Genomic DNA, 25,386 nt, shown 5'->3' with positions numbered 1-25,386 from the left:
AGGAGGCCATACGTTGGGGTTTTTTTTAAATTATATTTAATGGAGCTCATTCAGGTACTCAGCAAATTCCTACTGGCTCTTTTGTTCCATGCTTTTAAGACTAAATATAAATCTGATTTTGGCTGAATAGTGCTCTTTTTAACTGGCTGGGGTGATCTAATGGCTATTAGCTCATCCTAGAGGGCTTTTATATATTTATCCTCTCTGTTTGTATAGATGTATACTATTATGTATAGAAACATGTATCGGTATATTAGTTAGAAATTGTCCTGTTCTACTTAATAAGGAGCTTCACACCTGCTTTTTAGAGGCATCCATTAATAAAACCTTGAGTTTGTTTTTTTTAAAGAAAATTCTGTTTAAATAATTAGAGGGGCAAAGGGGGTTTACTAAATTGGAGTTAGGTCCATAGGTTCATAGATGTAGGGTCAGAAGGGACCTTAGCAGATCATCAAGTCCGACCCCCTGCCATGGCAGGAATGAATACTGGGCTCATCTGAACCCAGCTAGGTAATTGTCAAGCCTCTTTTTAAAGATCCCTAAGGTAGGAGGCAGCACCACTTCACTGTCAGGATCTGGAACCAGCTTCCAAGAGAAGTAGTGCCTCCTGATGTCCAGCCTGAACCTACTCTCAATCAACTTGTGGCCATTATTCCTTGTTACTCCGGGAGGCGCTTGGGGGAACAGGGTCTCACCCATTCCCCTCTGGTCTCCCCTGGTAAGTTTATAGACAGCCACTAGATCCCCCTCAGCCTTCTCTGGTGGAACAGGTTCAGGTCCCATAGCCTCTCCTCGTAGGGCCTGCCCTGCTGTCCCCAAATCATGCAAGTGGCCCTCTTCTGGACCCTCTCGATGCTGGCCTCATCCCTCCTGAAGTGTGGCACCCAGAACTGGATGCAGTACTCCAGCTGCGGCCTGACCAGTGTTGCATAGAGGGGGAGGATCACCACCCTGGACCTGCTCGAGATGCATCTGTGGATGCATGACAAGGTGCGGTTGGCCTTCCTGACTCCATCCCCACACTGCTGGCCCATGTTCATCTTGGAGTCAATAATGACTCCAAGATCCTTTTCTGCTCCTGCACTGAAGAGAAGGGATTTCCCCAGCCTGTAGGTATGCTGCTGGTTCTTTCTGCCCAAGTGCAGTACCTTGCACTTGTCAGTGTTGAATCCCATCCTGTTCTCATCCGCCCACCCCTGTAACCTGTCCAGCCCCAGTTGTATCCTATCCCTCCCTTCTAGCATGCCCACCTCGCCCCAAATCTTGGTTCGTCAGTGAATTTGAACAGGGTGCTTTTCACCCCCTCATCCAAGTCGCTGATGAAGATGTTGAACTGTACAGGCCCGAGGACCGAGCCCTGGGGGACTCGACTGCCCACATCCCTCCAGGTCGAATATGACCCATCCACCACCACTCTGGGTGCGGCCCCCTAGCCAATTTACGACCCATCTGACTAGGTGTCGACACCATAGTTGCTTAGCTTTTTAATGAGAATGGGGTGGGAGACAGTGTCAAAGGCCTTCCTAATGTCCAGAAAAACTACATCCACCGCGACACCTACATCCAATGATTTTGTGACCTGATCGTAGAAGGCCAACAGGTTGGTCTGACAGGACCTGCCCCTAATGAACCCATGTTGGTCGTCCTTGAGCATGGGCGGGCAAATGTGGCCCAGGGGTCGGAAGCAGCCTGCCAAGCCATTCTATCTGGCCTGTGAGGCCCCTAAAAAATTTAGAAAATTAATATTTATCTGCCCCTGGCTGCCTGTCATGTGGCCCTTGATGGCTTGCCAAAACTCAGTAAGTGGCCCTCTGCCCAAAATAATTGCCTGCCCCTGCCCTTGAGCATCCTCTCCCCTGCTGGTCCCTCCCAGATGTGCTATGAACCTATGTGCTCCTAGATAATTTTCTCAAAGAGCTTCCCCAGGACCGAGGTAAGACTAATGGGCGTATAGTTTCCTGGGTCCTTCTTCCTCCCTTTTTTGAAAATGGGAACCACATTGGCCTCCTTCCAGTCTTCTGACACCTGGCCAGAGCACCACGAGTGCTCATAAAGCCATGCCAGGGGCCCTGCAATGACCCCTGCCAATTCCCTCAGCACCCTAGGGTGGAGAGCATCTGGACCTGCTGATTTGAACACATCCAGCCCCTCCAGAAGTTCCCTAACTTGGTCCTCCCTGACCTTAGGCCTGGCAGAGTCTCTCCTGAGTCCATCCTGAATCCCGATGGGGGAAATGTCCCATACCCTGCTCAGAAAAATGGAGGCAAAAAAATTGTTAAAAGGTCTGCTTTTTCATCTGGTGCAACCACCAGATTGCCACGCATATCCTGCAGGGGCCCCACATTGCCTGGTGCCTTCTTTTTACTCCATATGTATTTAAAAAGGACTTTTCTGTCCTGCTCACTTTATTTCTGTGAACAGGTCTACCAACATTAATGGAGCTATGTGAATATGTGGGCAAAAAGTGGAGCTTGCACACAAACAACTTATGAGATAAGGAAGGGTATGAGCTTTAAACACATTAGTTTCCTAGAGGCAACTGCCCAGCCTTAACCCGTAGTACGTACACGGTACCTTTATCTTACCCCCCAGTGAAAGTGGAGTAAGCTACCAGTAACTCAGCCCTGCTCTGCCCAGCTCCCCAAACACACAGATTGGGTCGGGCCACTCCTTTCTTGAAGCAGGGCTACTAAAGGAGGCTGCAGTAGTGCCCTACCCCAGGTGGTAGACTAGGTGTTAAAGCACTTGCCCAGAAAGTTGGACATGCAAATTCAGTGCTCTCCTCAACCTCTCCAGGAACAGTTGGCTATGAGCTAGTCTCCGGTGTGGGTGATTTCCACCTCAGCTGCCGCTCCACTGTGTAGCCATGAATGCAAGACTCATGAGGCCAGGAAGTAGGAGTAAGCAGGAAGGACCCACAGCACAGTGGTTAGGGCACTTACATGGGAGGGGGAAGTCTTGGGTCTTGGTCCCTGCTCCCAGGAACGCTTATGCATTTTACATTGAGTAGGCATTGGATAAAAATCAGAAGTAATCCGAAGGGATGGTCTCCCCATAATGCCTGTTCCTCAAATTGCCTTTCACTGCACAAGGCAGAGCTCAGCCGGCTGTCGAACAATCCTGCTCTGGCCCCTTGGGATTGACAAAGTGACCTGATTTTTCCATTTCTAAACTAGCGCACAGGGCTTTTATTTTTACCCATATCTGCTTCTATGATTTCATTCCATGGTTTTGCTGAATATGATGGTGAAGCAGAATAATTGCAAGTCAATTAATTAGGATCTACAGCCAAGCAACAAGAAACCAGAAGATAGACTGAAAGCCCTACTGCTGTGCCTATCTGCTGCCTGAGGAGAAAATTTCCCCTGGAATAACTAAGAGTTTCTCTCCCTCATTGCTCCATTTATTTCTATTAAAGAATTTGCTCTGGAGCAGTGAGGCAACCAGATTTTTAGTAGAGTTCCAAGTGACCCTAATAGCAAGCGACATCCCCCTAGACTCCACTGTCAACCTCGTACCCTCTTCATCTGTGCTGGGTCTGCCAGGATGCAGTTCAGTCATTACAAATGACAGGAAGGGACAAGCTTTCTGCTAACTACAACATGCACAGAATGGATCCAATAAAGAAAATGCAGAACAGACATTACCATTTCAGGTCAGAGCAACGGTCCAGATAGCCTGGTAACCAGTGTCAGTGAATGGCTAGCACTAGATGTTTTAGACAGGGGTGCATGAGTCCCCATCATTTCACACTGGAGGCCTCTGTCCTGAAGTTTCTAATACCAATAAATGCTTCTTATGAAGAACGCAAGCAAGCCAGCCACCATGCAAGGAAACTTGTGGTATGGGTAAAACCTATACTATAGGAACAACTGCCCCACCTAGAAGAAAGATGTCCTCTGGTTTAAGACAGGTGTGCTCAAGGATGCAGCAGCTCTCAAGATAATGAATAGGGCTGAGTGGATGCAACAAGGTGCTGCATCATGGGGCAGCTGAAATGCCCCTTTGGGGCTATCCTATAGCTGGTCTCCAACTCCAGTTCATAGAATTACAGAAATGTAGGGCTGGCAGAGACCTCAGGAGGTCACATCTAGTCCAACCCCCTGCTCAAGTTGGACTGCGTCACTGCTCCAGAGCAGTGATTAATAGACTTGCGATCATATTCAGGCCTCCTTGTCTCTCATTTGCATCAAGGGGTGCCTTGATGTCAAAAGTTAATACAGTTGGGAGGCTGCCTTCAGATGCCCGAGTGTGGCATTTGGTGTCTTGCCCTGCCTGCTTATCATTAGGCTGCCAGTCAGCTCATCCCTAAGTGTAGCAGGGCTCTCTCTTTCTCTTGTCCAGGCTTTCCAGGTCCAGCCTCTCTTTCCCACTCATCTGGGCCCACTGAACCATCCAGGCTCCAGTCCCTCTCCCTGAGCTTTAGCCCTAGCTCCTCCCCAGGTCCCTGACCCTCTAAGCCTTCTCCTGCTGCCAGTCCCAGACCAGCCATCCTTTGGGAGCATCTACCCCTCCAGCCTCACCGAGCTTTTGGCTGGGCCTTGGCCCTCTTGGCTATAGCCCAGCTCACTCTGCCTGCCTCTTTGTGGGGCTTGGTACCCCACGGCACCCTGCTGCATGGCCTCCTCCTCCCCTGCAGCCACATTCCGGTTCTCCAGCATAACTCAAACCCCAAACAACAACAAAAACCAAATACAGAACTTGTCTCCCCATGTGTAGCCTGCCTGTAGGGCTCTCTCTATGGTGAAGGTCTAAACCATGGGCTCCTGGCTTTGGCTTATATGACCCTTGCTCCTCTCCGTCCTGATCTCCTGACTTGGCTTACTGTTAACAGGGCCCAGGTGCTGCTCATGCTCTGTTCAGCAGCCCCATGCTGTTGTCTGCCCAGCAGCCCACTTGGCAGCAGTTGCAGCTAGCACAGCTCCTTCCTTTCAAGCTTTTCTCCCTAATTGGGCAGGATAGTCCCAGAATGGGAACATCAAGTCCCAAGCCCAGGTTGCATGACTCCAGGACAGCATTTGTCCCAGACTCGCGGTATCCTGAAGGGATCCAGGTTTTCCATTCACCCTGGAAAACTGAAGGAAATGGCAGGTTTCCCCTTGCAGGGTGGCAGCGTTCCAGCCTGCAAGGGGCTGCTTAAGGCTGGCGGGAGTGGAATGCAGGGTGCATGACAGGGGGGCAAATGCAGGCTGCCCACTGTGGGCTCAGGGATCCCTGCCCTGCTGCTCTTTCCCCAGAAGCCCATCCCACCAGCAGCAGCAGGGGTGGTGGCATGGAGTTGTGCCCTCCGCTGGTGCCAGGTGGGCGGGGGGCATGTGGGCAGCATGGGGCTCCTAGGGGAAAGACAACAGAGTGGGGAGTCCCAAGCCCTGTTCCACTCAGGTTTGCTCCAGGCATGTGTCCCACCTTTCCATTTTGAAATGGTGGTCACCCCAGTTCCAAGTAACAGGGAGAAGGGGTCCCCTGTTCCAGCAGAAATCAGGACACAGCCTCCATGTTGCCAACATTTTGGACTTTGTCACAAGTCTCACAAAAGTTGGTGTTTCTCTTAAAGCCCCCAGCTCCTCCCCAGGGTGGGGAGGGGGTTTAGTACCTGGTAGTTTCTAGAGTTGGTAGTTGTAGAGAACAAGTTTGAAAATGTGCAGAAGCCAAATGAAAAGAACTATAACTGCAGCAATTTCACAAATTTTTTGGTTATCAGGGCAATCAATCTTGATTTTGAGGCCTGGTTCTTGATTTGACAATTTGGGGTTGCAGTAACCAAACAGTAACTAATTACTGGTTAAGAATCATTGCTACCGTCTTACAGATGGGAAAAGTGAAGCCAACTCTTTTGCTGTTGCTTGATCTTGGGCAATATAATAGCTAGACTGCAGATGCCTGCTCTTCTTGCTTCTTCAGCAGTGAAGTTTTCCATGAAAACAGCAGCAGCAGCAGAAGGGAAGGGCAGAGGCAGGCTCTGAAAAGACTGCACAAGCTTTTTGAAAAGGAATTATGAGCTACTGTATCAAAGGCCTGATGCTTGACATTTATTGGCTTTTTGATAAATGTTGGGGTAATTTTACTGTCAACAGTTTCTCATTAGGAACCCAGCAATGTTCTTTCTGACCATTATCTTGCTCCATATCACGTCAGGTTGCCACCAAGAGGAGAGATTTTATTTAAAAACCATCTATCTCTGTAGCTGCAAAATGTTCCAATAATTCAACATTTAAATAATTCCATGAAAATGTTGGCAGCAGCCTCTAAACGATAAGGACAATAGACAAATAGCAACATATCCATGAAGAGCTAACACTTATTGGACAAAATTCAGACTGAGGTTGATTTCAATGGCATTGCCCCCAGAAACTAGCTCTGAATTTAACCCCGTCTGTCTAGAACATGTTTTTTTAACAACAAAAAACACGAAAAAAGCAGACATACAAATGAAGGGGGGGGGAGTGCAGCACCTCTCTTCCATCATTATGATGTGCAAAGAAGGCTTCTTTTTTTTTTGCTGCTTGTTTCTAACATTAAGAACATAGGTCTTATCCAGTCTTGATGTCTTTATGGAAACCTGGTAAGACTAGAACATCAGAAATCCCTCTAATTGACTGAAAAGGGGGAAGGCTAAATTAAGGTAAAAAGTTCCTGGAATCATGCAATTAGATGAGTGCCTCAAGCTGTCATTGTAAAAGAAAGAGCAGCTGGCCTTCACTATTGCAGAGATGAGATGAACCCTACAGATCCAAAACGCAGAAAATCAAAACACAAGATCAGCCATTTACTTCTCAAGTAGTGTGTGTGTGGGGCGGGGGGGTTAAGCAATTTGGATTTGCAAGGGCACGACTTGAGATTTGTAGATGGATTGTGCAATACAGATCTTGGGATTTTTGCTTCATGTTGCTAACAGCCAGTGGCAGAGATAGCAGGAAAGACTCTCCTTTTCTCTCCCCGCATTTGAGAACAGTTTAAATCTATCTAGATTAGCATTTGCAATGACCCGATGTGACTCAAGTTCATTAGCAGCCCATTCGCTTCAAATGGAAACACACTCATGGATGGCTCTTCTTCATGGGTTGGATCCATATTTCTCATCTATAACAAGCACCCCAATTCCCACCAGCTTGTTTTCGGGAAAAGAGGCGCATTCTGTATACAAGAAGATATGGTATCTGCATCTAATGCTTCTATCCTAGGTCTTTCTGCAACATCCATCACCATAAGAGCTGAATCAGTTCCCACAAGCAATTTGTTGTGTAATTCTGAGTAATCAACTAGAGAAAACAACTGGCTTGTGGTTAAAGTCTGGACTGCAACCAAGAATGCCCTGGCGTTCTTACAAACTCCCTTGGTGACCTTGGGCTCCAGTCCCTTTTCCAGAGGTAAGAACAGCCATTCGATCATCCAGTCTCACCTCTCGTACAACACAAAGCATTAATTTTTACTCGCTTTCCACCCCTGCGCTGGGGTGCAAAGCGCTCTCCTATAGAGCTTCCCCGGTGCTCTAGAGTGTGCCTCAAAGGACCAAGTGCCTGCTCCTGACCTCCATGTGACAATCCTGGGAATGAGGCAGAGCAACCCCCCTGGTGGGATTGAGCGCGCAAGAGTGGAGGCAGGAGGTGCTGTTGTGGGTGGCTGAGTTGGCCAGGCCCCAGCCCTGCACAGTTCAGCTTTTGGTCCTGCTTTGCTGCATGCATTACTAGCAAGCTTAAAGGACAAACACAGTGACTGCAACAACAGTGACTTTAATCACTGTCAGATGTCAGTGGCATAGGGGTTATACATCCAGTATACTATAGAACAATTTATAACATCAGTGTTATACAGTGACTAACTACAGAAACCAACTAGAGCTCACATACAAAAAGCTGTCACTACACAGACCCATATAGAAGAAACCTATTTCACCTTTATTGTTAAACCTCCCCATCTTCCTGGAAGGTGTGTGACTCCCTCAGTGCTGCTTGAAGAGAAATGCTGCTGCCCCTTCCAGGAACTTGGTTTTAAAGTTTGGGTAGAAAAGGAATCAGAGGAGAGTGCAACTGCACAACTGCTCCCCCCAGGACCTGCCCCTGCCAGGGGTACAAGGCCTCCTCTAGTCTGACCAACACCACCATGGCCACTCAGTACCAGCCTGATCCAGTAAATGGGGTTGGACCTAGTGTGTGGCCCCAGCACAGGATCAGTCCAAGCCAGGGTCCCATCAGATACACGGGGCTGGCAGTGGGCTTCATTTCCACATTTGAGACAAGGGAGGGTGCTTCTCAACCATGCACTCATGAGTGCCTGGAAAACACATCTCTCAAGCCACCTCTCTTCAAGGGGGCCTAGGCTCCTTTCTGTCCTTTGCCCGTCTTAATCTATTTTAAACTATAAGCATTTCAGGGCAAAGCCACTCTTACTACACATCGGGCACAAGAATGCTCTGATCTTAGCTGCAGGGCAATCAGAGCAATCAAAGTCTGCAGATAGTTGACAACTGGGAAAAGGGGTACAAATTCGCGGGACAGGAACCAAACGCTGTCGGTTTATTAATTGATGGCAACATCTCAAGATTCCTTCTCCAAACTGCAGCTGTTTTTAAATGTGGGGAGCTATGCAGCAAACTGCCAGCAGAGGGTAGTCGCAGCTCATGTCTTGAAGCAACCCTCGCCTGTGTTCCCCCAGTACATAAGCAGACAAGGTTCTTTGGGTAAATCCGGTATTTTTTTTAGACCAATTCAAATAGTTGGAAAAATTCCTCTTAGCAAGCTTTCGGGCACAAACACACCTTGTTCTGAACCCTTCAGGACTGAAGGAGCTCCTACATAGACTCCCAGCACCCCTCAGAAAGTGCCAGCTGGTGGAATTCACTTTTTTGACAAATAGAGCAGTTTTCCTGTTGCAAAGAACTCAGAAAGACTGCAGCTATGGATTTCTGTTTGAAATCTGTGTGAGTTTATTTTGTATATCAGGTTTGCAAACCTAATAGTACGAATATTGTGAGGCACCCATGGCAGCACCTTTGAAAGGATCTGGTTGAGAAGCACTGCCCTAGCTCCTTGCCTGTTTACCTGAAAGTCCCTAGGAGCATATGACCTAAGTAGCAAGGTTGAAGTGTTCTTGCCATGATGGTCCAGGAAATGTATGAGATATGAGGGTGTGTCTTTGTATTTTCATCAGACCAGCTGCATGGTCGGGAGAGACGTTGGACCAACTGTATCAACCTCTACAACTCATCCAATAAAAGATAACACAAAAACCCCTTGCCTGTGTTTGACTGCACAGCAAGAATGAGAGAATACACCAGCAGTCCAGACTAGAAAGCATGGTGCTCAGCCTGCTGGGGTTGGTGCACACGTGACCTCCCATGCCAGATCCAGCCCCATGGGCCACACCCCACATGCTGGATCCAGCTGTGAGCACTGACCCAATCCCAGGGCACAGAGTGACCCTCAACACCAGCCCCACTGCACACCACTGCCATCCAGCCCAGGGGTTCCCTACAGGTCCAGAAATCTGGCAGCAATCAACACTGCCAGCACTCCACCACTGCCAAGTTTCCAGAGCTTTGGGATGGCTTGCAGCCCTAGCCTTGCTGGCTGGATCTGGTTTGCAGGCTAGAGGTTGAGTACCACTGCTAGAGGGATGCTGATTTTCTCCTCCCAGTCTCTGTTAGTTTCCTGAGATTCTTTTAGTCCTTCCTCACAAAGCCTGACCCTGTGAGCCCTCCCACAATCTCCAATGGGGCGGGGGTTACCACTTGCAGGTGTGTGGGGTCAGGCCAGCACCCACTGCACATTGTCTCACCTCTAAGCTGTGTCTTTTGGGCTATGTCTGTGTAGTAGTAGGCCAGGGCAGTACAGGCAGTCCTCAGACTAATGACACAATTGGTTTCTGAAAACTACGGCTTAAGTTGAAACGCTGCAACTCAGAACTGATTTTCCCATAGGAAGCAATGTTATTGGTTCCTGAACCAAGGCCCAATACCCTATTTTCACCAAAAATAACCAAGAAGTTTGTACTCAATCAATTATAGATGGATCATATAGCTACACTAATGTAGTTAGACTGTAAATAGCAATCATATTGATTTGGAAGGACTTCTTTGAGGTGACTTTGCTGGACTTTTTGAAGGGTTCTTGGCTGGAGTCTTCTCAGGAGTCTTGGCTGCAGGTTTTTTTTGAACTCGTTCACTGGCATGGCATCGCATCAGATCAAGCATTGTAAAGTTGAAACTGATGTCAGAAAGTTGAAATAGGGTGTCAATTTATAAAGGCTGTAAGTGAAAAACGTTACAATTCAAAATGTTCTAAGTCGAGGACTGCCTGTATATGGCTGGCAGGTAACCTGCAGGAAACCTGTACCACCTCCTGCTCTAAGGCCCCTTTGGGCTATTAGAAAACAGCTGCCACTCAGACATACTTCGCCAACCCATAGAGACAGCTGATGGAGGCATTGTGCAGCAGGCACTCTTTGAAGATCCAAAAGGAAGCAGACATTCAAAAGGAAAAACAGGAGTTTTAGACCAAGGTTCTTGGCTCTGCCACTGATCTAATGGGTGGGATACCTTGGGCCAATCAATTCACTGCTCTGTGCCTCAGTTTCCCCACCTATGACACGGAGCCAATGTTACTTTTTCTTGTAAACAACCCAGAGATCTGCTCACACCTAAAGCGATGATCATTCTAGTAATCGAATATGCTAGCCACTGCTCATGTATCAGCAAGTGTGCCTGTCACACTGGTCTGGAGTTTACAAGGAAGAAGTGAGTGCTTAAGGTGTTACTCCAGATGGCTTGTAAATGATAAAACTCAGCAGGACCTGCTGAAAAGAGAATATTCTGACAAGCCTTCGCCAAGCAGGAACAACATTCAGTTTGTAAAGCGGGTTCCTGCAGAGTTCGTGCCCCTGCCTGGAAGGATGAGACTCTTGTAAATATTAAAGAATACAGATTGGGCGTCTCAATCAGAGCTTGAATTTTCTGCCTGGCCTCACTGACAAATACAAAAGCAATGCAACCAAATTATGATATCACTACTGTGAGTAGTTACCTGGAGGGGGTGGGAGGGTGGCATGGTTGTTCTACAAACAACAGTGAAACCTCACAAACACTCCCTGATGCAGGAAACGGGAGACTGAGGACTGTTTTGCTCATGGCAAATTTAGAGCTGCTTTATCTACTTCCCACCATGCTGGAACTAGAAGGAAAGAAACTTGCTAGGTGTAGCTGAACCTAAGGAGAAATTCAAGTAAAGAACTACTCACCCTGGAATGCAGCAAGCCCACCTGGCTCTGCAAGCGCTTAGAAGGTGCCGTGGGGTCCAATGTCTTGCTATCTTCCAAGGTCCCCAGGAAAATGGGGCAGATGCAACTTTATGCCAGCTTGACATGCTACAGATTCTCAACTACCCCAGAGGTTGAAAAAAGTAGCTCCCAGTATGGAGGAGAGTGTCACGCAGAAAAAGCTGACTCGGTTTTGAGCATGCTGGCTGCTGCATCACTAGTGTAGCCACTATCACTTCTCTTGGTTGTAACAGAGTTCAACTTCAGGGGCAGCCATGATACCCCTGGAGCCCCTCAGCCCCTGTCAACCTGGCTCTCTTTGAGCAATCTCCCCTTCTCTTTTCCTGCCACACCTTGATGAAATTTTACTTTCAGAAAAAGGAGGCTGCCCCAGGGCTTCCCAAGTCAGATCTCATGGGCTGCTCATCATCTTAATAGCCAATTACATGGGCTCCATCCACCCCAATACCCATGCCCCTGCCTCACAGGTGTCACCCATTATAATCAAATCATAACTGTCCATATGGGCTACAGGCTGCTGGCTCTGTTCATCTTGAAACCAGCCCCTCTCTAGGCTATAGGCACTCTGCCCCTCTTCATCTCTACCGTGGCCTTCCTGGCCTTTGCCCCTTCTGAGCCCTATCCCCACTCCTAAGCCTGTTGAAACCCCTGGGCTCTCCAGCCCTGCCAGTCTCCAGCTGTGGTCCTTCTTGGCTTTTGGACCCTCCTGAGCCCTGGCCCCTCTCCTAGGACAGTGATCCCTATGGGCACTCTGGACCTACCTGCTCTCTGGGCCTTCCAGCCCCCTGCTCTCTTTCCAAGCCCTCTAGCCTTTGCTCTCTCTGGGCCAGCTGAGACCTCCTTGCCTTCCCTTAGTCCCTTCCACAAAAAGTTGTCTTCCCCAGCTCAGACATTAATCAGGAAATCTGCTGCAGCCCTTTTGCTCCAGAGCTACTCTCGAGGCTAAACTGCCTTACCTGCTCAGGTCCTGATCTCATATCCTCCTGGCCCAGCCCCTTCTGACTCTCTAAATTGCTCTTTGGAGCACCTGAAACCTGCTTCTCCTGCCCCCTGCCTTCTCTTAAAGTAGCAGGAGAACCCAGCCTCCTGCTACACTGGTAAACAATTAACAATCCTCTTTCTGTTCATTCTTTAGGAGTGCTTCATCCACCAGTCAAAAAGAAGTTCCCAATCCAGTGTTGTGGATGGCCCTAGCATGGATTTCATGATAAGAGCAATAGACTGGCAACATCATCTGTAGTCCTGGACAATTTTGGACCAATCCAGTTTGACCATGTAGTTAGGTGGTGGCACACCTAAAACTTAGGTATTCCAGAAGGACAATTATTTTGACTGGGTGGAGGTGGCTGCAGGTGTTTTCCTTTAGCAATATTAACATTTATCCAAATCTCTCCCCCACCCCCCAAACGTGGCAGCAAATACACTGATCTTGTTTAGTTTAAAACACTGGGATTAAGTGTATGGTTTGAAATGGAGTCAGAAACAGCATCTGCAATTGCAGAACAGCTAGAATTTTATTGTTCCCAAATACCTAAGGTTAGTGTCCAGACAGAGGCTGTTTAGGATCCCCAATCACCAGGGCAGTCTGCTGCAGAAAGTTATTATTACTTTCAGAAATACTGAGCCACAACCACTGGGAACTTTAAAAAGAAGGAGTTAAATCCAAGTTATACCAGCATTACATACAGCAGCTACAGTTGTAGGCCCCAGGTCATGCTGGGTAGGATAAAATGCAAACCAAACGTTATGGAGAAGATTATCAACTGAGGATGGTGGGTTCAAGCAGCTCAGCACTGTAACTAGAACTGTTTGGAAGGTGGTTTTTGGATGCAAAATAATTTGATATAAATGAAACATTTTTGCAATTTTTCCCCCAAAATGTGTTAACTGTCCATCCAAAAAACCCCAAACTAGAAAACTAAAAATGCATTTGACTTTTAGTCAATAGAAACGGAATATTTTTCCAGTTTTTACCTAACTGGAAACTGATTTTTAAAAATGATAATTAAAAAATGAATATTTAGGGACTGGAAAGAAGAGGAGAAAAACAATACAAGACTCCTGTTGACACTGACTTGGATTAAGGGAGCATGGTTGAAAAATGTATATGCATGTACATTTATGTGTATTTTAGGGGACTGGACATATCTTTCAATGTTAAAGCTGTTATTTGGTAAATAAATAATAAATAAATTTTTTTTAAAATCTGTATTTTTTTCAAAGTTGAAAATGGCCCAGTGATTTAGGATTACATTTTCATTTAGTTGAAAATTCATTTCTGTCAGATGGAAAAGGTCTCACTGTGGTAATATTTTATATGGGATAAAAAATGATCAGTAATATAACAGGGCAGAAAAATTCACAGAGGATCAAGCAATAATGGAACACCTAGGTATGTCCAGGCAGCTCACAACTGCCCCATGACCACACACTAGTTCTGCTAATGCAATCAGACGCAGGCAGAGACAGAATAGCTGGCTTTACTCTGTCCCTTTGCAAGACTGCAGGAGACCTGCATGGCATGTTCCTGCAGATGAAGGGGTTTGTCCAGTGGTTTCCTATATCCCAGCTAATAGATCAGTTCACAAGAACAATTAGCAGCTAAGCGCAATTTAAGGCATGCCCTGTACACAACAGCAAACTATTCAGCACCAAGGAATTTAAACTATGGCACAAACCCAAGTATGCTTTGAGCATAGTTCTGGCAGGCATGTGATCTTGGCCCTTCCGTCACAGAGGTGAAAGTCTTGACAGCATAAAAGTTTGCCTTCAGTTACACTGCATGATCTCAGCAACTGAAATCCCATCGAATTCACTGAAAGCCTATAACAGCTTGTTAAATTACATTGATAATGTCAGTGCCAGTGAGGCCATGTGACAAGCGCTGTCATGGAAAGTTGTGCTATAGCTCCTTTGAAACAGGACTAACAAGTTACTAGCAGTAATAAACTACTCGCCATCTACCCTTTACACCAAGAATGATTTATTGCTACCAGACACTGTCCTGCTGGACTGCTGATGCTCTGCATAAGGTTGAAGGTGCCTTTCTTCTCAGGACCAGTGACTTTGGTAAGGCTGCATGGGAACAGATTTGGCAGATTATTTTTATGGGCCAAGGAGCCAACAGGACTAAAAAGGAGTCAGCATGCCCTAGTGAACAGCCCAAAGGTCTATGACCCAAGACATCTGCTTTTTATGCCCTGCTTTTTACTCTGTCACTGGCCTGCTGAGGGGGATAGAGTGCTATACAGGAGCCAGATATTATTACTTCAGAAATAAAACACTACTCAGTGTTTGCATAGGTCCAAGGTCAATATAGTTTTCTTCTCTCCAGTGCTGTTGTGTTAACCTTCACTATTTTATGGCAAGTCTCATGTTATGTGACCTTTTCCTTTAAGCCCTATGTTGGAGTCCTGCACATATACCACCTGACACTCAGCTTTCATCTTTTCCCCTCATGGCTATGGAGGAGTTCTGCAAAACAAGATTCTCATAGTGCAATGCCCAGAAAGGCCCCACACCTATTACACTGTAACTTGCAGGATGTGTGTGTCAATAGATTTTGGGGCCTGACTCCTGGAGTTTGAATTCTGGGGTTTGACAATCCCCTATTTCTGCCCTTGCCTTTTATTTCCTCAGAATATTTGCAAACTAGATTCTTTAACAAATAATGTTATGGATAGGTTTGGATCATTGCCTCTCAGCTGGTTATGAGGTAGAGGATATTATCACCCCTATGCAAAGAACAGTCTATTTTGCATTACGCTAGTCTAGTGCAGAATTACATATGACACTTTACTTTCTGGAATGTTACCTGTACGGGGTAACCTGCCAGCTAATTAATTACAAAAGGCACATGGAGTTTGTATTTTAAAAGATAACGAAACCACATATCCTGGGGCTCCTGCATGATCCTTTTTGCCTCCTTGCCAGGTCTACTGAGGGGGGGCTGAATGTTGGTTTGCTTTTATCCTGCTTCTTTTTTGAGCATTAGTCATGTTTTTCAAATTGAAAATATCACAATGTCAACTCTAACATGAGTATGCTGGAGCATCTGTTACTTCTCCTACCTTGGCTGAAGGCATGAAAATGTTATATCTTCAGCCAAAATCTAGTCACTGAGGTTAAAGCAAAGCATTCAGGGCCTCTCTACACAACATTAAAAGGGAGCAGGAATGGGTTTGGTTTTTTTCCCCCCATCTTTAAGGCATAGCAAAATCTCTAGATTTATTCCCTTTGTTGGCATATTTTCATCTATGAGAGACAGTGGATATAGCAGCCTATGACATAGATGGTTTGCAGTGTCTCAGGTGACTTTATAGTCCAACCCAAGATTGGCATGATCTGTGGCAGTGGTTGTGAGTAAATGTATCATGGTTGGGTGGTTCAGGAGCTGCTTGCTTCCTACAGATTCTTTTCTCTTCAAGCTGTTCGAGCCAATTCCTGTCATGGATGTTGATTTCCTGGTGGAGACGCTGACACCAATGATTCCGATTGCTTGCCAAAAAGTTTCCTATTGGTCAGGATCAATTCCAAATGCCTTCATATCTCGCTTGCATGCATCTTTGTGGTGAAACTTGGGACATCCTGTTGTTCTTGTTCCCTCTGATAGTTCCTCATATAGCGTGTCCTTGGGTATACATCCTTCCAATCTGCTCAGATGGCCTAGCCAGCACAGACATCTCTGCTTAAGTAGGGCTGTCACACTTGGTAAACTTGTGCCTTGAAGAACCTCTGCGTTGGTAACTTTATCTTGCCATTTGATGTTCAGCGTGTGGTGTAAACAGCACAGGTGGAAGCTGTTTCAGTTTTTCTCCTGATGTGCATAAGTTATGCATGGTTCCTCACCATACATGAGTGTGCTGAGTACACAAGCCTTGTACACTAGCATTTTGGTCCCAATAGCAAGCTTTAAGCTAGTCCATGCTCTTTCAGTTAGTCTGCTGAAGGTGGTGGCAGCCTTTCCAACGTGAACACTAAGGTTTTCACCAGGGAGAGGCTGGTGGTCGCTGTAGAACCTAGGTAGCTGAACTTCTGGACTACTTCTAGCTGGTTCTCATTTAGGGTGACTGATGGATCTTGTGGAACTTCCTCTTCTAATACAACTGTCTTCTTCCTGCTAATGGTGAGAGCAAAAGCTTAGCAAGCTCTTAAAGGCAATCCATGAGTTCTTGTAGTAAGTCTTCATCATGAGCTGTAGGGGCAGCACCATTGGTAAACAGAAGCTCCCTGATAAGCACCTTTCTAACTTAGTCTTTGCCTTAATTTGTGACAGGTTGAAGAGTTTCCCCATTCAGTCTTGTGTGGAGGTACACTCCGCCTTCCATGTCTTTAAACACATGGTTCAGGGGAACCGAGAAGATGATTCAAAAGAGCATGAATGCATCTTTGCTTCACTCCGCTTTCATCTCAAAGCTGTCCAAAGTGGACCCATCAAACTGAGCAGCTGCTTTCATGTTACTGTGGAAGGAACATCTAAGACTTAACAGGATTGGTGGCCATCCTATCCTTTCTAGGACTGCAAATAGGCCTGCTCTACTAATGCATGTCAAATGCTTTGGTTAGATCCATGAAGGCGATATACAATAGTCGGTTTTGCTCTCTGCACTTTTCTTGAATGTGACGCACGGAAAATACCATGTCTATGGTTGAGCTTCCAGCCTTGAACCTGCACTGAGATTCAGGGTAGACACAATTCACCAGCTGTTGTAGGTGCACCAAGATGACCCTTGTGAAAGCTTTTCCTGCTATACTTAGTAGCGAGATGCCTCTAGTTGTTGCAGTTGTCCTTCTCTCCTTTATTTTTATACAGAGTGATGATGTTTGCGTCATGCATGTGTTGTGGTTCCTCACCCTCTTTCCAGCATTTGAGTAGCAGCTCATGAGATAGCATAGAGAAATCTCTAGATTCATTCACTCTTGAAAGAGGATTTGTAATACTATCATTTTAGCATGAGAATAAATAAATCCTTCTGTAGCAAAGACAGTCCTGCGTTCATTGCTCCTGCCAGCTGCAGAAAACTACGAAATTACAAAGCACTCACTTCATTAAACAATTAAGCAATAAGGCTGAACAAAGACTGTGGTTTCCCTGCCTTCTTCTGTAGCTGTATCCTCGAGCATTAAGAGAAGTAGTGGTGTGCGATTAGTGCCGTGATTTAAGTTATGATCATTCTGTGAAAGCCTAGTCACATGGGATTAAGATGCTGCCCCAGTGGAGTTTTCTTCTGTTTTCTTGGCTTTAAATAAAAGCAGTCATGGGTGTCACACCTGCATGGAGTCACAACAACAAACTGGAAAGTTGGGTTAAAATCTTGGCCCCATTCAAGTAAATAGCAAATCAACCACTGCCCTGAGTGGAGTCAAGGATTTCATTCCTTGTTTCCTGTGTGTGGAGGGGGGTACCTACAAGACCTTTAATTCTGACTAAGCCATAAAAAGCAAGGCTTCATCCTCAGGATGATGAGTTAAGGAAAGAAAGGGAGGTGTCTAGACCCCATGGTAGCAGATCACGGAGAAAAAATCAGGCACACAAAAAGGATGAGCCAAGAAATTTCACAACCTGAAGGAGTGCCACCTTGAGCTAGCCAATAGGCAACTGGAGCACGTAGTCCTCCACGTAGTCCAAATCCAGGCTACATGCTTTCATCTGCTCAAGATCTGGCACCCAGTGTCCCCTTGTGAGGTAGATACCTAACGGAAATGGGCTGATTATTTTTTAAACACAGGGTGTAGTGGTGTCCCTCCCCACTTTTATGTCATAATCTTGATGGTAGAATACTCACCATGGATCCTGGTTTTCTTTGACTCAAAAAATCCAAAATTCTCTGATTAAAAGAACCCCAAATCTGCATTTTTCCACTATTAAAGTGAAATGCCGAGACACACACGCTCACACACACTCTAATATAATAAAAGCCTTAGTCCGTTGTCTGTCTGTCCATAATGCTTTATTCGCACACTGATTGGTTGTCTGAAACAACCAATCAGTGTGCTCCAAGAGCGTTCTGAACAGAAGGTGGCAGTGGCGGCACAGTGGAGCACCACCATGACAGTGGCGACGGAGAGAAAGGAGCGGGGGGGCAAGGCCGGCAGTACTGGCCTTGCCCCCCACTCACCCCCGACCCTGCTCCCTGGAAGCAGCAGTGAAGAAATCGATGGAGCAGAAAGGTGAGGCCCCAGACCCAAAGTGGGTGGGGGGAACAGGCCCAGCCCTGAAGCAACAGGGTGGGAAGGGGAGGGGATGGGAGGGGAAGTGGGGGAGCAGCCCTGGCACAACAGGGGGAGAGGGGGGGAGTGGGCCCGGTCCCAAAGTGGGAGGGGAGGAGCAGGCTTGGCCCCAAAGCATGGGCCTCTGGCCCCACCTGCCCCCTCCATCATTCTTGATGGGTAATTTGCATGTGTGTGCGTGTGTGCATCAGTTGAACACAATGTTTATTAGTATATTTACAAATTTAAAGCAGTTTGGAAGCCTACCAGTGCCTCAATCATTATAATACAAATCATTCTAAATACCTATATATTTTGGCATTTGATTTTGGTTTTTTTTAATCACAGCAAATCAGAGCTCTCCCTGCCCTTTTCACACACCATGTGGGTCCAAGCTGCATCTGTGCCCCCTGCTGCAGCTGCTTTGTGGTGCTGAGCAGCCCTGCAGGACTGTGGGGGGCAAGAGCTGCCTCCCTGTTCCAGTGGGAGGGACCTGTGGTGTGGAAAGGAGCACCATGCTCCCATGGCTGCCAAAACGAGGCACAGCCACACAGAGTTGTGGCCCTCACTGCTGCAAGGCGGGGGGTGCACCTCACCTTGGCAGCCATGGTAGTACAGTGTTCCCTCCCATGCCTGGTCCTGACTAGAAATGGTGCAGCCAGCCTGCATCCCCACACACCATACTGTGCTGTGGGCACAGAAATCTGGGTAGGGCATGTGCCTCCCCCATCACCTATGCCCCTTCTTGGTCCCAAGTTTCTTTAAAGGAGTAAATCCATGCTTTTGCCAGGTTTTTCTGTGGCAAATGAAAAACCTGGATCCCCAGTACTCACTCAAGAAGGTTGGGCTGTGGACTTGCCTTTCCTTGAGGGGTCTCAAACTGATGCCAGGACAGCCCTGTAATGACAAGGCTATAGGATGAGCTGGACAAAAATCAACCTCTGCCCTGTCTGTTGAACTGGACTGCTGTGTAGCTAACAGCATATGAGTCACAGGGCCCAAAGGAGAGCAAGCAAGGGGAGCCTGACTCTGGAGTACTTGGGAAGGGAAAAACAACACTGAATTTGTCCCCTTTGCTCAATACTACCTGTTTCAACCAGCCCAGCCCAAGTGTAGAGAAAGGCCCCAAAATGAAAACTATTACTGCAAAAATCTGATAAGAATGAAGATGGATTTTTTTAGTATAAATCAGGTTTTCCCTGCATCTAGTTTCCCAATGCAGTACACCTAGACTCAATCATTTAGCACAGTATCGACACCATGTGGGACGCAGATATGATTTTGGTTTGGACACTGAGCGACCTCCTTCACTTGGGATCCCAAGGGATGGTTTCACAGATCTGTGCTTAGTCCTACACATAAAATTCATGATTGATGACAGGATTTGGCCCCAAATAGATACAATAGCACTGACTGTATCATCAGGTATGCTTAGTTGTTGTGCTTTTTTTCTGGATAGTTGCCGAGCAATGCTAAAAGCACACACAGTTCTGTAATGACTTGTTCAGCAATGACACAAATGCCAATACCCCATGCTTATTAGCAAGCAGTGACATAGGAAGGAGTTATATGCCTCACATATTCTTAAAACAAGTATGACAAGTTATTAGTGCTGGGTGAGGAAATGCTCTATAAAATATTCTGTCCAGGTCACATGCAGGTAACTGTACACCATGAATTTCACTACCTTCAAGAGTGCAGGCAGATCATGTCTCTGGGCTCCCAGAATAGCACTGGCCCTTTAAGATGAGCAATTAAGCTAACAGACTATGCTGAAGAATGAGGAAAGAAGACCAAAGCACAAAGTTAAATAAAAATATTTTTAAGAATTCCTTCCAGATACGCCACAGGCAAAAGAAAAAAACGTAGCTAGAACCAGTTTCTGTGCATAGGAACTGCATTTTGTTCTACCAGACACTGAATGACGTAAGTAAATCAAAGAAATGTTGTACTGGATCCACTAAGTTTTGGAAAGAGATGATCTTCCTCTATGTCCTCACCCACCCTGATAAGAAGTCTTCAGCTCACTGCATATGGAGTTAAGATAGGCTAATCAGTATGCAGTAAGAATAACACTTTGCAGTTATATGTTTCTTTAGTGGATCTCAAAGCATTTTAGAAACGCTGTACAAGAGCCCCGATTTAGAAAAGCATTCAAGTGTGAGCTTAACAAGAAGCACATTCTTCAGGTAGACACATTCCTGAATTCAGATGCATTTTCTGAATCAGGGTCTAAACACTCTGTGAGGTGAAAATGGGGACAAGAAGCATTCCCATTTTTCATATCGACAGCCTAGGGCTCATTTGTTAGTAACACAGTTCAATAATGGGAATGTGTGGGTGACACCTGTCCAGGATTATATAGCAAGCCACAGGCAGAGACAGGGGTGATGGGGTCTTGCTAGAAATTTCAGATGATCCATTTCCCCAGGAGTAGCAGTGTCGTGAAGAGGTTCCCTCTGTTGGTGATATGCATTTCACAGCACCCCACACATGCATCTCAGTTATGCTCATTTAGGGGGAAACTTAGCCCTTTCTTTTGAAACCTCTTTCTGCTTCTCTTTGAAGTACTACAAAATCATTGTGTCATGGGAATAGGTAGAGAGTCAAGATTTCCACAAGAGCAGTATAAAGTCCAGTTCAGATAATAGTTTGAAATCTCTACTCTGGTTTGGAAAATAAAGGTGTTGATCTGATGACTATCATAGAGATACGACAGCTTTCTATTAATACCTCAGGGCTAAATGCCAGGAAGAGCTATTTAAGATAATGAATCATGTTGGCACAAGAAAATAGTTATAAACTAACCATTGGTTTAAGTTCAGGCTAGATACACAAGGTTTCTAACATCTGGGACAGCCTTCCAATGGGAGAACTAGGGCAAACACACTAACTAGTTTCAGGATAAATGTATGAACAGGATTCAATGACACTGTTGCCAGGGACAGGGCTGGACTTGATGACCCAAGAGATCCCCTTCAGGCCTCTCCTATGCTCTTTTGACCACATGCATTGTAAAGTACTGTGGCTGTAACTGGACTATCACAATATATGTTTGTTAATGTCATGACTTACAAGGGCCTTCACAATTGATTTGGTTTCTACGCTACTTAGTTTAGAAACTTATGTCAATAACCAGGGTGTTTGAGCAAAAGTGTTATGGCTACTTTTGAAATGTTTTATATGCATCAGATCTAGGACTCTAACACATGCTCACACACACTCCCTTGCTTAAATCCAATTTAGACCCCTGTCCCCAAACTCACGCCACACAGAGAGATCTCCGTACCCACACCGAGCCCCATATAAGTTTGTAAAAATTCTCTCTTAGATTGCAGGTTCTCTGAAGCAATATTGATAGATTAGAGAAATGGTCTAAAGTCAGCTTCATCAAATTCAGTAAAAGACAAGTATAGTATCTTGAGTCCACATTGACTGGAAGAATTTAGTCAGTTTCAAAGCCATGTGCAAGCCTCCGGCCTTGCAGACATCTCCTGGTATATACCCCAGGAGTACAAGGATGCATCCATCATCCACTTGTACAAGCAGATGTACAAGCATCATCCACTTGTACAAAGGCAATAGACAATCCTATGACAACTATGGGGGTAATCTCCTTGCTGTCAATAGGTGGTAAAATCCTAACCAGAATTCTGTTGAATTGCTTTGTGCAACACATTAAACATGGGCTCTTGCCCGAGAGTCAGCGTGGTGTCAGGAAAGGACACAGGACCATAGACATGGTGTTTGCAGCTTGTCAACTTCAGGGGAAATGCCAGGAACAGAACTCCAACCTGTACATGACTTTCATTGACCTGAAAAAAAGCATATGATACAGTCAGCTGGGAGGGCCTGTGGAAGATCATGGCAAAATTCGGCTGCTTGGAGAAATTAATTGCAATAATTCGACAATTCTGATGGCATGCTGTTTCGTGTTGTGCATGAGGGAGTTATTTGAACCATTTCCAGTCACCAGAAGAGTCAAGCATGGCTGTGTTGGTCCCAACCCTCTTTAGTATGATGTTCTCTGCCATGCTTACAGACGCCTTTCGTTACCGTGACACTGGGATTGAGATCAGTTACTGGATTGATGGCAAACTCTTCAATCTGAGGAGACTACAGGCAAGGATGAAGTTACAGGAAGTGACTGTTCATGATCTTCTGTTTGCTGATGTCCGTTTCCTGAATGCCAGATCTGAGTCTGGCATGCAATGGAGTATGGACCATTTCTCTTTAGTTTGTGACAACTTTGGTCTTACAGTCAACACTAAGAAGAGAGAAGTGATGCACCAGCAAGGCTTTATGCAGAGCCTACCATCACAGTGAATGGCCAAATCCTGCAGGCAGTGGACAAGTGTACCTCTCTCAGCAGTACACTGTCACATGCAGTTCACATCAATGATGAAACCAATGCCAGAACTGCTAAAGCAAGCATGGCCTTTGGAAGACTATGTGCAAATGTGTGGGAGCACAGAGGCAATCAACAAACACAACTGAAGGTCTACAAAGCCACTGTGTTGCCAATACTGATGTATGCATACAAAACCTGGATAGTGTATACATGTCTTGCTGTGAAGCTGAACTACTTTCACATGGGCTGTCTGAGGAAATGGATGAGGATCAGATGGCAAGACAAGGTCCCAGACCCCTAGTTCTTACGTGGGCAGGCGTTCCAAGCATCCACACACTGTTGATGAAGTCACAGATGAGATGGGCAGGCCATGTCACCAGGATGTCAGATGAGTGACTGCTAACAAAGATCTTTTACAAGCTAAAGGAGGGAAAGCGCTCTTAGGTAAGCCAGAGGAAACTCTTCAAGGACTCCGTCAAGTCATTCTTGAAACATTTCAACACTGACCTGAAGTCTTGGGATGATCTCGCTCATGACCGTTCCACCTGGCGAAGCCTTAACCATACTGGAGCTACTTGCCTATGAGCAGAAAAAAACTGCTGAGGCAGAGAAGAAGTGCAAACTGCATAAATCTCACAACAGCAGCAGTCCACTGTTGATCAAGCAACCCAAAATGGCATCTCTTGCTCAGCATGCCACAGACAGTTCAAAGCACAAATTGGCCTGATCAGCCACTCACATGTTCACAGAAACCAAACCAACCAATGATGTCATGATCATCATCCAATTTGAAGGATGAACAACAAAGAGAAGTGCAAAGTACTACAGTTAGGAAGAGAAAAAAAACAAATGCATGAATCTAGAATGAGAAAATACTGGCTAGGCAGCAGTACTGCAGTAATGGGGATTAGAGTGGATTGCAAACTGAATGACAGTTGTCAAGCTGATGCTGTTGTAAAACAGAGGTTTAACATAGTGCTGTTTGTGTAAGACAAGGGAGGTGACTGATGCACACTACTCAGTGGTGGTGAGGCCTCAGCTATAGTACTGTGTCTAGCTTTGCACATCACATTTTAAGAAATGGCAGGGGGTCAGACTTGATGATCTACTCAGGTCCCTTCTGACCCTACCAACTATGAAACTATGAAAGATTCATCTAGATTCATTAGAGAGTATGAAGGAGAGTAACAAGAATGACAAAAAGAATTAGGGGTGGAGAAAATATCACCTAGAAGAAAAGGCTAAACAAATTTCATTTGTTTAGTTCAGAAAACATTAAATGTGGGCATGATGACAGTCTTCTACTATGTAAAAGACTCGTGAGGAAAGGACAAAAACAGAAATTGATTTGATTTCAGCAAAGACTGAAGGCCAGTGAACCAGTGGAACAGGTTAACTAGGGAGGCTGAGGAATTTTTCTCACTGGAAGTTTTTAAGAGCAGGTTAGAAAAACACATTGATGACTCAGACATACTTGTTTCTGCTTCAGACGGGAGGATAGGCTAGATAAGTGGTGAGGGACAATATTTCTGCTAGGCTTGCCATAAAATTAAGCCTGTGCCCTTCCCAAGTGCCACTCCAAGCTTTTTTTGCTTCTCCTTCCTGCCTTGTCCTCCTTTCCTGATCTGCCATGTGCCATATACAAAGGCTGCCCCAGATTAGATACCTGACAGCCTACTTGCTCTGACCCTGTATGGTAGTTACTATCTCTTACTAGTTGTACACAGCATGTAGCACAATCATAACACAGGCCCTGTTTGTGCTCAGATAATACAAATAAATAATAACTAGAAACATGCACTAGAAATCCAGGCTAAGGTTCAAGGAATGCATTTCAAAAAGGCAATGCTAAAATTTAAAATTGTAAAGAACTTTCCAGCTGTGTTGACTTAAGTTTATCTTTGGAGAGATAACGATATTTGTCACAGAGATGGAGAATTCATGGGTGGCACTGTTTAACAAGGCATACAGTGAAGACAAAGGTTAAGAGCGGGAACAGCTTGCTTTTCCTCATTAGCTTCAGAAGAAAAAGATTTTGGGGAAAAGTCACTACTCACCTGAACACTTACTGATTGTTTTTTCCGTAAGATTTGTCACCAATGCGGTTCCAATAAAGATGACAGTGGCAGGGGATCTAGGGCAGATACTGACACTGTTGCCACTGCTTGTGGTTTATCACAAACCACTCAATATTCAGCCTGCTTCTTCCCACACATCCTGTAGGCAGGCAACTACGTGACAATTTTGTCCTTTTTTGAAAATTAAGTTCGATTGCAAAGAAAAGCTTGAAAAAATGCAGCCGAAAACCTCAAAGTCCAGAAGGCAACCAAAAAAGAACCCTAAATCCAGTAGAAAAACCAACAACACCAACAACCCCTACAACTTATGGGCTGAGGAGGGAGAGGAGGATCCACGCGGTGAACCAAAGACTGCGGCGCTGGTGTTATCGGGAAGGCTTTGGCTTCCATGACCACAGCCTGCTCTTTGGCGAGAGAGGCAGCGAGCTGCTGGGAAGAGATGGCCTCCACCTCTCTCCCCCCTGGGGAGGAGGCTCT

At 45.8% G+C, this 25,386-nt stretch overlaps 1 protein-coding gene across 1 annotated transcript in view; it reads left to right on the top strand.

Moving 5' to 3' along the window:
- ECHDC3 (enoyl-CoA hydratase domain containing 3) overlaps positions 1–17,057 on the top strand; it is a 28,477-nt gene extending 11,420 nt beyond the window's left edge. The window contains exons 6-7 of the transcript XR_002102621.1: positions 511–516; positions 17,046–17,057. The gene's annotated coding sequence lies outside the window, so the exon portion shown is untranslated. The remainder of the gene's footprint in view (positions 1–510; positions 517–17,045) is intronic.
- The last annotated feature ends 8,329 nt before the right edge of the window (positions 17,058–25,386 follow it).

Source organism: Crocodylus porosus, unplaced genomic scaffold (genome assembly GCF_001723895.1).
Source record: "Crocodylus porosus isolate Cpor-Errol unplaced genomic scaffold, CroPor_comp1, whole genome shotgun sequence".
In the NCBI taxonomy this organism is placed as follows: domain Eukaryota; kingdom Metazoa; phylum Chordata; order Crocodylia; family Crocodylidae; genus Crocodylus; species Crocodylus porosus.
The sequence above is the reverse complement of the archived record's forward strand: the minus strand, read 5'-3'. Positions and strand labels throughout refer to the sequence as shown.